General features: G+C 41.7%; 2 protein-coding genes across 4 annotated transcripts in view; both read right to left on the bottom strand.

The window, feature by feature from the left end:
- Positions 1 to 13,120, bottom strand: part of LOC149318783 (carbohydrate sulfotransferase 3-like) — a 66,524-nt gene that overhangs the window by 33,982 nt on the left and 19,422 nt on the right. Inside the window, exons 2-3 of one of the 3 annotated variants that reach the window (XM_089510446.1) lie at positions 12,080 to 12,268; positions 7,896 to 8,051 (exon numbers count right to left, since the gene is read on the bottom strand). The exons of the other annotated variants lie outside the window; for them this stretch is intronic. The gene's annotated coding sequence lies outside the window, so the exon portion shown is untranslated. The remainder of the gene's footprint in view (positions 1 to 7,895; positions 8,052 to 12,079; positions 12,269 to 13,120) is intronic. 3 annotated transcript variants of the gene reach the window in all.
- LOC149318784 (ferroptosis suppressor protein 1-like) overlaps positions 1 to 13,120 on the bottom strand; it is a 103,625-nt gene that overhangs the window by 71,136 nt on the left and 19,369 nt on the right. The window lies entirely within an intron of this gene.

Below are 13,120 nucleotides of genomic sequence, written 5' to 3'. Positions count from 1 at the left end.
TCTGTTTGAAAAGCCACCAGTACCTGCTGTCTCTTACTTAACTATTCTGACACAATGGAGGACTGGAATTGCTGGGGGTGGTAGTTCCTGGGTTTTGAATCTTCTGTTAATCAACTTTCAGCCAGAAAGTAAAGCCTTCCATGTCATGTCCAGAGTCTGTAAGTGCCAAAACACAGAAAAATATTTGAAGAACTGCCAAGATTAAATATGCAAATCCTTCTACATAGCTTCCTGCATGCTTTTCAAATCAATTTCTTCTTTGAGCCTCAGTTTCTCAATGCACAAACTTTCCCAAAACAGTGTCACTCATCTGTTTATCTCCTTTCCTAGTAAAATTACACACACACCTCATACCAGTTTCTAGGTTACTATGGCATTTCCAGATGACATAGAAAGATAGTCTATGGTCCAGTTTGATTCAAACTATGGTCTCTATAAATGGGGTGTGGGCAACCTGCAGCCCTCCAGATGTTGGACTCCACTTTCTCTTACAGCAGACCACTAACTATGCTAACTGGGCAACTGGGAATTTGAGTCTAACTACTGTGATGTTGTGTTGGGAGTATTGGACCAGGACCACAGAGAGCCTGGTTCAAGTACCTGAGCCTGAGTAAGTCATACCCTCCCAGCCTGACCTACCTCACAGGGGTGTTATGAGGTTATAAGAGAGGGAGAACCTTGTATACCACATTAAGCAAACTGGAGAGAAGACGGGATAAAAATGTAGATCAGTATTCTGTATCAGATATTTAGTTAAGTATGCTTAGCTAAAAAGGTAAAAGGTTAAGTATAGTTAAGTATACTTATCTAAAGACTTTATCACACCAGGTTGCTGTCCTGCCACAAACACATTAGTTTGAGAATGATAGCATACAGGTTTGACATAATTTCTTATCACTTTTCTCCACAACAGTGCTTTGGTAATCCATGGTTGTGTCATCTGTTTTCTGCACTACCAAATGCTGCGGCAGAAGGGACTATCACACAAAGGCAGTAATAGAATAGCAGTAAGACAGAAAGCCTATTGATGGGATGAGTCTGCCAATAAAAAGGTGCACTACAGTAATTGCACTACAGTAACAAATGGAACACAAGGCAGAGACAGGACAGAAACAATGTTGTGTGATAAGTAGAGCTTTTGTCCTATTAAAATCCTAAGTAACTTCTCCTGGCCTGACCTCCCCTAAACCTGATAGAAACATAATTCACCTGTGCTCTGATTACTAGCAGAATGGACCTCTTTGTGCCTATGCAGCTGAAGCCTATAAAGTAGGTGGGGGGTATGATCATGACAATAGTGTCATAACCATGACTAAGCAGTGATCGTGAATACAGAACAGTTACGTAAGATTTATTCATCTGTAACCATTTTTTATTCACAATCAGTACTGTTTATGGCAGGGGCAGGCACAGTGTGGCCCACAGGACATGCATGGCCCTTGAGACTGCTACCTGTGGGCTGTGAGACCCCCTCGAAACCCCTCAAAGCTGCTAGATCCCCCAATGGTTTTTTTTTAAAAAAAAATATTCTAGCTGGGTTGATTTGGGAATAATTTTTCATCTCCAAACTACCCCAAAACTCTCTAAAAAGGCAACAGTTTGATCCCCTAACACCCCCTGACCCCCTCAACAAACAAAAAAGAAGGAAATAATCAACTAAAAATCAGCCAAAATGGCAGCCAGAAGTGACACCATGTCACTTTGGGCATGCTGAAACACACTGCTGGGTAGAAGCAGAAAGAAGAAATGGCCCCTGTCCTGTTTGCTGTTGTCCTAGTATACAGAACAGGAAACTTTCCGTCTAACCTCCCTGGGAATCTGTATACCTTTTACTCAAATTAAAGATCTGTTTCTTAATTTCTTTCAATAAAATGGCACACCTCATTAAGGAGATTACACTGGAATTTCCCTCATACTGATGACTGCCTTACCCCAGCTCACTCATTGCTGGAAAGTTGTTGCTTTTAAAAAACATTTAGATTTAAAATAAGTTAATTTTAAAGTTTGAAAGTTCATCATAGCCTAATTTCTTCTATTTGCTTTAGGAAGGGAGACAGGGAACACAGACCGTTTTATGATTCCCACAGAGCTGTTTCTTGGTTTCCTGCCCATTCTTCATAAAACTCATTAACATTTTTGGTGTTTGTACAAATACAGCAGTGTACAGTGTTCCCCCTCCAAAAATCCTTAAAAATACAGTTCTGAGAGGTGCAATTTAAAATGTACAGTGCGTGCGTGCGTGCGTGTGTGTGCGCATGCATATATATATATATATATATATATATATATATAAAATGACAGGGGAACCAAACTAAACCATATGAGATTCTGGGACAGTCAGATATGAACTAGAAAAGAAAGTTTAAGAAACGTGTATGAACAGAAATGATTACGTAGATCTTTGTCTTGAACAGCATCAGAAACTGAGCTGGACCTATAAGCAGACCAAAGAGAACTCCCAAATGCTCCAGTAAGAGGGTCGCTTCTTTCAAGCATCCACTCAAGGATGATGCAAAGGTGAAAAGTCAGGTTGCAGCCTTTGGAACTGAATGGCAGTGGATGAAAAAGTTGTGTGTAGAGTAAATGCCAATGAGTCGAAAGGGCCTTAATTCCAAGCAAGTGTGTATAACAGAGATGGACAAGAGCCCACGTGTGGGTTCCAACTTTCATGAATGTGGCACCTAATGGTCCCTCACAGCCTCCTGTTATGTCCTGGGTGAGACTGAAAGACTGAGAAAGACACACACACACACACAGAGAGAGAGAGAGAGGGAGAGAGAGGGAGAGAGAAAGAGAGTGAGTTAGCTTCTGTGGTTTTTGCAACTCTAGCCACTGCGCTCCATGGTTCTGCACTGCATTCCATAAAGAATTTTATTCTTGAAAGAGAGGCTGAAAAACTACATACTTGGATGGCTAAAGCAATGAAAGACATGGTTAGTATGCCTCTCATTGAAACCCAGGAAGGAATGGGATAGAAGAGCTCTAAATATTTTATCTTCCCCATGCACAGAAGGGGCCATAGTTTGTGTGTTTGTGTGTGTTTGAAAGCATGTACGTGAGAGAGTGGGCAGGCAGAGCAGACACTTTGTCCCTGTACAGCACTACTCTTACTACTACCATCTTGAACAAAGCTCCACATAACAATTCACATTTCTGAAGCATCTGCATGCAGTTTTTACAGATGGTGCATTTCATATCTTACTATATTTCAGAAAGTATCATGTATCAAACCAGTCCTGCTTTTTTTCCAGCTAAGTGTCAAACTGAGGTCACAAGAACACATGTGCTCTGGAAATCTCAAGACATTCAAAATCTCTTCCTTGAAGGCAAAATGGGGCTCAGTATCTTGGCCAGATTCCAGTATGAGCAGTAGGAAATGTATCTAACAAAATGCCTTGCACAAATAGAGAGCCAGTGTGATGTAGTGGTTTGAGTGTTGGACTAGAACTCTGGGGCCAGGATTTGAATCTCAGTTTGGCTATATAAGCCCACTTGGTGAGTCACACTCTCTCAGCCTCAGAAGATGTCAATTGCAAACCCCCTCTGAAGAAGCTTGCCAAGAAAACCCCGTGGTTGCCATAAGTCCGAAAGGACTTGAAGGCACACAACAACGACAACTTGCACAAGTAGGTAGAGCATACATTCTCTTACATAAAAGCAAATATTCTGTTCTTTTGCTGCAAGATCTTCCTTTAAGCTTAGTTGTAACCTGGTTGCTGACAGTGCACCAAGAAATCATTAGATGACTCTTTGTCCAAAGTCATCTTCAATCACACATATGATCCTTCAGTGTAGGAGAAAACTGAAAATGGATGTGCACAGAATGACTAATGGCAGAAGCCTCAAAATCATTTTGGAAATAAGGTGTTCCCTGTCAAAGATGTTAATACATTCCTCCACAGAAAACTGGCTATCAGAATTTGTAGTTTTTGTGTGCTTTCAAGTAATTTCTGGTTTCAAAGAGGATTTGCTATTGGCTTCCTCTGAGGCTGAGAGAATGCTCAACATCACTCAGTGGGTTTCCATGGCCGAGCAGGTAGGTATTTGAATGCTCAAACCACTAAGCCACACTGTCAATATCTAAGTACAGTGCACCACACAGTATGTGGGCACACTATACGTGGCTTCAACCTTATGCTGAAGCTGCTTGACAATCAAACATATGGCACACGCACCTGTGATGCACACACTGCATGCTGCTGTGAGCACTCACCCCATTGTTTTCAATGGGACGCGAGCATATGTGGAATTCCCCTTATGCGGAGGGATCTGGAATGGATCCGCCACATAACAGAAGGGCCCACTGTACTACAGGTACTTGATGTGACTGAATTTAGTACCGCTTGCTTGAATGCTTTCCTCTGTGCCTCAGTAAATATATGTCCAACATATATGTTTATAATGAGATAATTACAAAAAATAACAGTCCTCCAAAGGGAACAGTCACCACTGAGAGTGGTAGTGTGCAAGGAAAGAATCTGATTGTTGTCCACTGTTAAATTATTTATCATCTTTCTTGGAAGAGTGGTTGACTTCCAAAAAAAAGTACAGATACTCTGAACATATTGCTATAACTAAATCACCTGTAAAAAAATCAATGTGAGAAAAAGTGGAAAAGATGCACTGTAATATCCCACCCTTAGGAGAGATGTGAGTTCGATCCACAAGAACAAGATGTGAGAGTAAACACTATTCCTCCAGCAATTAAAACATACAGAACATGTGGATAAGAATAACAATATCATGTTCAAGGGTGGAAACACGACTTTTTACTTAAGATATTCCCAAAGCGTAGTACTGAACACAGCAGCATGCCCTCAGAGCACCTTAGGTACAGGAGCAGGACAGAGAACAATATATGATAAGCCATTTCAGTAGCTGGCAAACCACAAGTCACAAGCAGAGGCAATGCTCCAATTCTGATTCCTGCTTTTCTTGACCAGAAATGGGCAGATATAGATCTACCAGCACATAATTCTCATTCCCAATTAGTTAGCAATTTGAAGAAGTACCACATAGGCAAAGAAATCTGTTAAACCCATCACATCTACTGCTCTTTCACTTTTTCTCTGCCTTTTCCCTTTCTCCTCTCTTCACTGCTCTTTCTCAGTAGTCTTTCTCTCTCTCTACCCTTATTTAGCCTTTTTGGTCCCTCTCCCCATTTCCCAGGCAGCAGGACCATTTCTTTTAATTGCCTAATAGTTATCTGAAGAAGCCAATATCTTGCAGAGGAAATCACTGTATGGAGCTGCCCTAGAGGCCCACCAAAGCAACGAATATCCCAGGCTCCTCTCTAGCAGTTAAAAATAACTTGGGAAATCTGCCATTCAGTGAATGATGATCCTTGCAGACATATTTTAATTAACCAAATTAATTTTAAAAACCCTAAAAAAAACTTGACATAAACATTTCAAAGATCCCCTTCCTATCTATGACAAGTTTCAGGTGGCTAGTTTTCATGAACTTGGAACTACAACATACACACACGTTTTATTATTATAGATAGCAGCAACAAAATTAATTCCTGCCTGTTCAAAAATTGTTCTGCTGAAATGAAGAAAGCTTGGGGGTGGAAACAAGGAATGAACTGTTATGTGAAAGGTATCTATGTGAGGTATGTTCTGCTCTGGCACACAAAACAATTCCCTGGTCTCAGAATTCTTTTAATTCCAAGGATACCTCTTTTTTACCAGGCACTTGGCACTTGTCTTGGGGACAGCCAGTGGCGGTATAGTGGTTTGAGTGTAGTATTAGGACTCTGGAGATGAGGGTTCGATTCCCTGCTCAGCCATGGAAACCTGATGTGTACCTCACACTCTCTAAGCTCCAGAAAACCCCATGGTAACACCATAAGGTCAGCTTTCTGTTGTTAACTGCCCTTTGGTCAATCCAGACTCATAGCAACCCTGTGGATGAGAAATCTCCAAGACTCTCTATCTTCCACTGTTCTGCTTAGGTCCTGTAAATTCATTCCTTGGGGTTGCCATAAGCTGGAAATGACTTGAAGGCACAACACCACTACCACCACAACTCTTCATCTTGGTAAAAGCAATACTAGATTCTGTAAGCCTGAAGACCACTGAAGACATAGGGAGCTTGATATGTTTAGACTGGAGAAGATTAACAGGTGATATGAAAGCTGTGTTTAAATACAGTGCTACCTCGGGTTACGAAATTAATTCGTTCCGCGGCGCCGTTCGTAACCCGATACATTTCGCAACCCGAAAAGGCGCTGGAAAGCCGCTAGCCGCGCTTCACATTTGAATTTCGCGCCGAAATAAATTTCGTAACCCGAAAAAATCTTCGTAACCCGGAACAGTTTTTTCCAATCTAACTTTTTCGTACCCTGGAAATTTCGTAACGCGATCAATTCGTATCCCGGGGTACCACTGTATGTGAAAGGATGCCATACTAAATATGGAGCAAACTGCTTTTCTGCAGCTCCAGAGAATAGGACCTGGAGCAATGGTTTCAAACTACAAGAAAAGACCTTCCTAACAGTAAGAGCTGTTCAAGACTGGAACACACTCCCTTGGAGTGTGGTGGAGTCTCCTTCTTTGGAGATCTTTAAACAGAGGCTGGATGGCCATCTCTCGGGGATGCTTTGATAGAGAATTCCTGCATGGCAGGGGGGTTGGACTGGATGGCCCTTGAGGTCTCTTGCAATTCCATGATTCTATGTGTATGTCTATATTGTTTGCCAGATTCAGAATTATGGCATTCAGAAAAATTTAAATGATCATTATATGGCCAAATCACATGAGGAACATGACATGATATGGCTTTTTAAAAGGATCACCCATTTAAAAGAAGCAGCTGCTTACTGCCAATGAACAAGGGTCGATTTTTTAAACAAAAAATCATAAATGATATGATCAAAATGTTATTTATCACAGAGGTGAAACAGTATAAAGTATATGTTAACAGAAATCTATAAACAATAATCTTTCCCTTGTTTTTCTTCTTATGTTTTCTGAGAGAATGCAATGTCTATTTCTTTTCCCTCTGTCCTCCACCTTTGCTACCGTTTTTAGGCCTGGATCTAAATTTTTCACTTACATGCTTACTGTCTGCATAAGGAGGCAGAATTAAAAGTAATAAATGATCCATTGTTAGCTGAAACAAAGAGAGTCTCTGTACACCTTTTAACACTTCCCTCTTTGGATAAGCTGCTCCCAGCTCACACTCAGCTTTCAAATACTGTTAAAGTTTAACCATGATTTCAGATGTTTGGTTGGAAGGCAAGCAACATACAGCTTTTCTTCCAAAAAATATTTTAGCAAGCCCTACTAACGCAGACTGAAACCTCTTCCCGTAAGTCACATTCCATGAGAGGTGGGGGCAGGTAAATGCACATCATTATAACAATAGTACACAGAATAACTCATGATAGATTTCATCTGGAGCTTGGCAAAGTTCCTTTTTGAAACATCAACTCCCAGCACCACCAGCCATCATGAGCAGTGTACTTTCTGCATCCCCTGGTTTTACTACTGCTTCATCACTGAGGGTAAGGGACAGAAACTGCCATGAGAATGTCATGTTTTCTGCAGTAGCCATGCATTTATATAACCTGCAGAGTCAGCCCTCCATAACCACAGATTTTTTTATCCATCGATTCAACCATCCACAGCTTGAAAATCTTAAAACATATGATATATAGATATAGATATAATCCAAAAAGCAAACCTTGATATTTCTATTTTATATAAGGAACATCATTTTGCTGTGCCATCATATTTAATGGGACTCAAGCATTCACAGACTTTGGTATCCAGAGGGGAGGGAGGTCCTGGAACCAAACCCCAGCAGATACCAAGGGCCCACTGTATATCTGCTTTTCACAGAGAAGCAAGTATTGTCAAAGATGAATTAGGAATATTATCCTGACTCACCCAGTTATGGCTTTGTGTGGTCTGCCCAGAATGGCTGATTTCCACTGGGGGCCTCCTCCCATTGCTGGAATTGAAAATTGTTTCTTCTGCAACACAGTTACAGCCCAGAGCAACTAATTCCCTCTTTCTTGCAGCTGTGTTCTCTCACCATCCCACCTGATGAGGATAATTATAAATTAGCATCTTTTGCCTTCCCTGTGGGGAATACATGTGATGGGAACACTGTCTTCAGGAGGGGGCAGAAAATGAAAAATGTCACATCGGTTTAAAAATAAAACAGAACGAACAGGAGAGAGTGGGACAGCTGTCAAGGCAGACTGCACAGAAGGAAATAGAGAGCAGAGCAGGTGACTAAAAAGAAGGCGGGGTGGAAAGCCTGGATAAATGAAGTCATAGTTTCCCAAAGTGACTCAGTGTTCAGAACTCCTAAAGTGAGAAGAAAACATGGCTTTACAATTATTTTCTTTAGTCGCACCTCCTTCCCCCTTTATAAACTACCCAACTCTCTTTTTCTAATGACTGAAAGCAGAGAAAATGTGATACACAATAGAAGTGAATCTACAGCTCTGATTGCTCCACTGCTGTTACTTCCTTGAATCTGGGAGTGATGACAGGCTCCATGCTGCCTCGCTATTAATTAGCTGTTGGTAATAGGATCAGACCTGGTGTCTAGCAGGGTAAGGGAACTCCCCTGCTAAATTTGGCTGATGTTAAAACAAGGAAAGAAGAGAAGTGCTCTAGCCTCTGACTAGGGAAGCATGTGCTCCTGCCAATCAAAAGTAAACCTGTCATACCTTATTAATTCAGTAGATCTTGGAAGTCGTGAACTGGTTCCTGCTCATTCACCTTTCCTGGCATCTTTCATCACTACATCCATGTTAGTGTTCTCTCTCACTGACTCTATTATTGATATTCAACTAAAGAAAGGAACCAGACTAGACACAGCCTTTTAAAACATCATATAAAGTTGTGCTGTTTTTACTGTTAAGAGCCACCACAGAAAAAGGGATCTCATGTTCAGCCTGATCATGTCACATCACACTTATGCTATTGTTGTTGTTGTTGTGTGCCTTCAAGTCATTTCTGACTTATGACAACCCTAAGGTCATGGGGTTTTCTTGGAAAGTTTCTTCGGAGGGAGTTTGCCATTCCCATCCTCTGCAGCTCAGAGTATGACTAGCCCAGGGTCACCCAGTTGGTATACATGGCTAAACTGGAATCCTGGTCCCCAGAGTCCAATGCTCAAACCACTACACCATGCTGGCTCTCATGCTACAGTTCTTATTAAAATGCCATGCTGTCCCCTAAAGGAGGACAGAAATGCCCAGACCAGGCAAGGGAGCATGGAGGGTATGGTGTGAAGAAAAGCAGCACATCTGAGAGAGCCCTTTTACTACACAGTCATAGCATTATGATTTCATGTTGACTGCCATGGGTCCATCTTGAGGTTTTCAGTTTGGTGGAGGACTATAGCTCTCTGGCTGAGAATTCTAAATGCTGCTCCTCCCAGGATTCCTTAGGACCATGTCAAGGAACATGGGATATTACCATTATAACTGCATAGTGTGGAGGAGTGCCTGGCTTGGTAAAGATGTCTGGTCCAACCCAACAGAACTGGAAGTGGCAGGAAGCATGGGCTACTGAGGGATAGTAAAAATGAGTTTATCACATGGGGGACAACTGAAAGTATAAAAGGTGATTAACCCATGATAATCCCGCAACTGTGTTAATGGTTTTCACACAACATTGTGTTCAAAATAATATCCCATGAATAACCCGTTACTATCACGCAATTGTGCTAATAGTTTTTACATGACGTCAAGCTGAAATGCGATTAAAGTTGCCATTAACTCATCAATAACCAGGCAAGAAACAGCAGCAAATCATTCACAGGATTTTTCACAAGATAATGGCTTTTGTGTTAATCTCATTTTAATCACGTTTTAATGTCAATTGCACAATTTTCTCAGGTTAATCATTGTTTAAAGTCCCAATTTCTCCCTATGTGATAAAATCCTAAAAGAAATTGAGAGGAAACAGAAGCAGCTGAAGAAGCTTTTCCATCCCTTTTCTTCTCTGTAGGAAACACTTGAGTGTGAGCCAATCATCCCCATGCATCATAGCCATCCCTGGAGGCAATGAGACAAAAATAATCTTTTAAAAACTGACTTCAAGATTCACAGTAAAGCATGCACAGTTCTTTAAAGGAATTCTAATAATACCACAAAAGGTCCTGCTTGCAAAGCAGCTGACTAAGTTATTTATATCATTGTTGGTTTACATGTGATGATTATCTGAGGCAAGAGAATCAGGAACATAATGTGCCCCTTGGAACTATGGAGGAGTCCCAAAATCCTAAAACTAGAATATAATTCTAAGATCTCAGAATGTGGCTAAAGATCAAAGCACAGAACAATGTACCAACAAGTAAGGCACATAACAAGCTTTGGGTATAATTAATGGGGGAGTAAGTCACTTGCTCAGTTTTTACAATTCAGCCCTATTGTTCTGCTCTAAAATCACCCCATGATAGATGTTTTGATTACTAAATGTTTCTGAGTTCAAGAGACCAGTGTTCAAATCCTCAGCCATAGAAACCTTTTGGGTGATCTTGGGCAAGTCACACTCTCTCAGCCTTAGAGGAAGGCAAAAGTAACCCCCCCCCCCCACAAACAAATCTTGTGAAGAAAATGGCATGATTGGGTTGCCTTAGGGTCACCATAATTGAAGCCACCACCACAACCATGCTTCTTAACCTGGCAACAATCTAGTCACCTGGCAACAATCTGCCCAGAGAGAACTTGCCTAAGTCCTTAGAAGTAAAGAAGAACTAAGATTCACTTAGGGCTGGAACAGACTGGCAAGAAGGGGTGGCTTGAAGCTGCCCTTTTCAAAGACAAATTGGGGACGTGGCAACCACATGCTGCAGCCCCAATCTGCCTTGAAGCTTGCCCAAAAAGGAGCAGAAAAGATCCATTCCTTTTTGGGCCGGAAAAAAGCCGGCTTTTGCGGCTTTGCCGAAGCCAGTTTCAAGATGCTCCAGCAGAATGTGGCATGTAAACGATGTGCTGCCAGAGCATCTTGAAGCCATGTGTGTCTGGGTGGCTGCCCAACCTCCAGGAGGCTTCAGGATGGCTTTAGAGCGTGTGGCGTATAAATGTTGCACTCCCAAGCCACCCAGATGGCGGTTTTAAAGGGCTGTCTCTTCTGACCCTAAGTCTCCTAAAGTTATATATGCATAACTAATCACATGGAGCTAGATGGCAGCCTAAATGCAGCCTTTCCCACTTCTCCTGATCTATACACCCATTGCTTTTCTAAGAAGGTTTCATCCTCTTATCTTTAGATACTGCTCAGCCAGCACATACCTATTTCTTCATCCAGTGAGGGAACAACTGGCACAAAGCTGCTTCCACGCATGTAATACTTCTAACTGGATCAATGGAGAGCTTGGAAAAGTTAGTGTTTGGACAGCTGACAATGATTGCTGGGAGATTCTGGGAGTTATAGCCTTAAAATATAACTTTCTGAAGACTGATTTCCTCAATTAGATTTCAGTATCATTCTACATAAGTAATTGGTCACATTTCATATTGTTGAAGTGTATGTTTGAATAAAGACTGAATACTGCATATTTTTAAGGGACAAAATCTAAGATAGTCACCCTCTGAATTCTGGAAAGTCATACATGAACTGCCAGCCACAACAAAGCAATTTACATTATTCAACTTGTGCAGAATCACAGATGATTCTAGGTTCAATTCCGAGTACGTCCAGCAAAAAAATAATTTTAAAACTCTGATAAGTCTGTAATGGGAACAATCCTTGGACTGAGCCCTTGGACAGTCACTGCTAGTCAAGTACTGCACTAAACTGATAGGAACAGAAGGCAGAACAGTGGCCCTCCAAATGCTGTTGCACTACATCTCTCACTAACTAGCCAGCACAGCAAATGATGAGGTCTGCTAAAGCCCAACAACAAGTGTGGCACAAGTTGCTCCCAGCCACAGACTAGATTATGGATGGGGAATCACACAGCCCTCCACATGTTGGACTCCAGAATTCCTCAGCATTGGTTAAGCCTGCTGGGAACTGCAGTCCAAAAACATCTGTTAGGTGGCATGATTCCCACCCCTGAATAAATAGCCTGATATAAGGCAGCTTCCTATGTTCCCAAGACTTACCAGTTAAAACTGACTTTGGTTGCTACTTGTCAAACCTTCCATAAATGCTGATTCTGCTGGAAATTATGGCTACTATATTCATCTTGGTTATCTGACTTTCCAGGTGTTGTCATCCCCCTATTTCACGCTTAGGATTTGCACATTCTTTGCATTTTTTTCTTCCTTTCTCCTTCTTGTTCTTCTTCTTTGCTAGTAAAAGGAATCAAAAAGATAGAATCCATTGGATTCAATTCCCTGCAGCTTGCAGGGAGGAAAGCAGGCTGCAGGTCACATGTGCTTTCAGATGAGCTTGCTGTGTTCACTCTACCTGAGACAGTGATGTTGTCATGAAAGCAGGTTTTAACCCAGGTTTTAAATCAATTTTTAAAGGAGCTATCCATAATTCCAAATCTTGTTATTCCAGATAGGTTCAGCACCTTAGACAGATCCTTTAAACTTCAAACTAAAAGTCAGACTAGCAACATTGCAGCCACATTAGCCTCCATTGGTGGCTACTTTATGGAATTACTGATGAAGACAAACCTGTGCTACTACCCAACAAGTAGCCAGAACAGCAGAAGCCAAGAGTAGAAATTCAGTATCCTGCTTAATTTTTGTCAATAGATAAAAGCAGAAAAATGTATTAAATATGTGCTGTGTAAGTGTATTTATAGTGGGACTCTGTTTATCCTGACTGGCAACAGAGTTACATAGGGCCCATTCACATTACAAAAAAAATCGGTTCTGAAACCGATTCAATCACGTGAAGTTCCTACTCACCCCGAATCTCACACAAGCGAATCCGGGGCTTGCACACCCGTTCCGTGTTAAATGGCCCCTAGCGCGGTGTTTTTGAAATCGGCGCAAATACCGTTTCTTTTGGAAAACCCCAGGTCCTGGGAATGAGAACTTGACCTCGATCACGATCGAGGCAAATTGAGGGAGGGATTTAGGTCAGAGGGTGGGCAAAGGGCAAGGCATTTCCTCCCCTCATCAGAGGGGAGGGGGAGGAGGAAAGAGCCCTGGGAAGAAGAGAGCAAGGGAAGGCATTCTTTAGGAGCC

Source organism: Sceloporus occidentalis, unplaced genomic scaffold, assembly GCF_023333645.1.
Source record: "Sceloporus occidentalis isolate IW3139 unplaced genomic scaffold, rSceOcc1.0.p SCAF_2, whole genome shotgun sequence".
NCBI lineage: Eukaryota > Metazoa > Chordata > Lepidosauria > Squamata > Phrynosomatidae > Sceloporus > Sceloporus occidentalis.
Note: the sequence above shows the minus strand (reverse complement) of the source record. Positions and strands in the feature narration are given on the sequence as shown.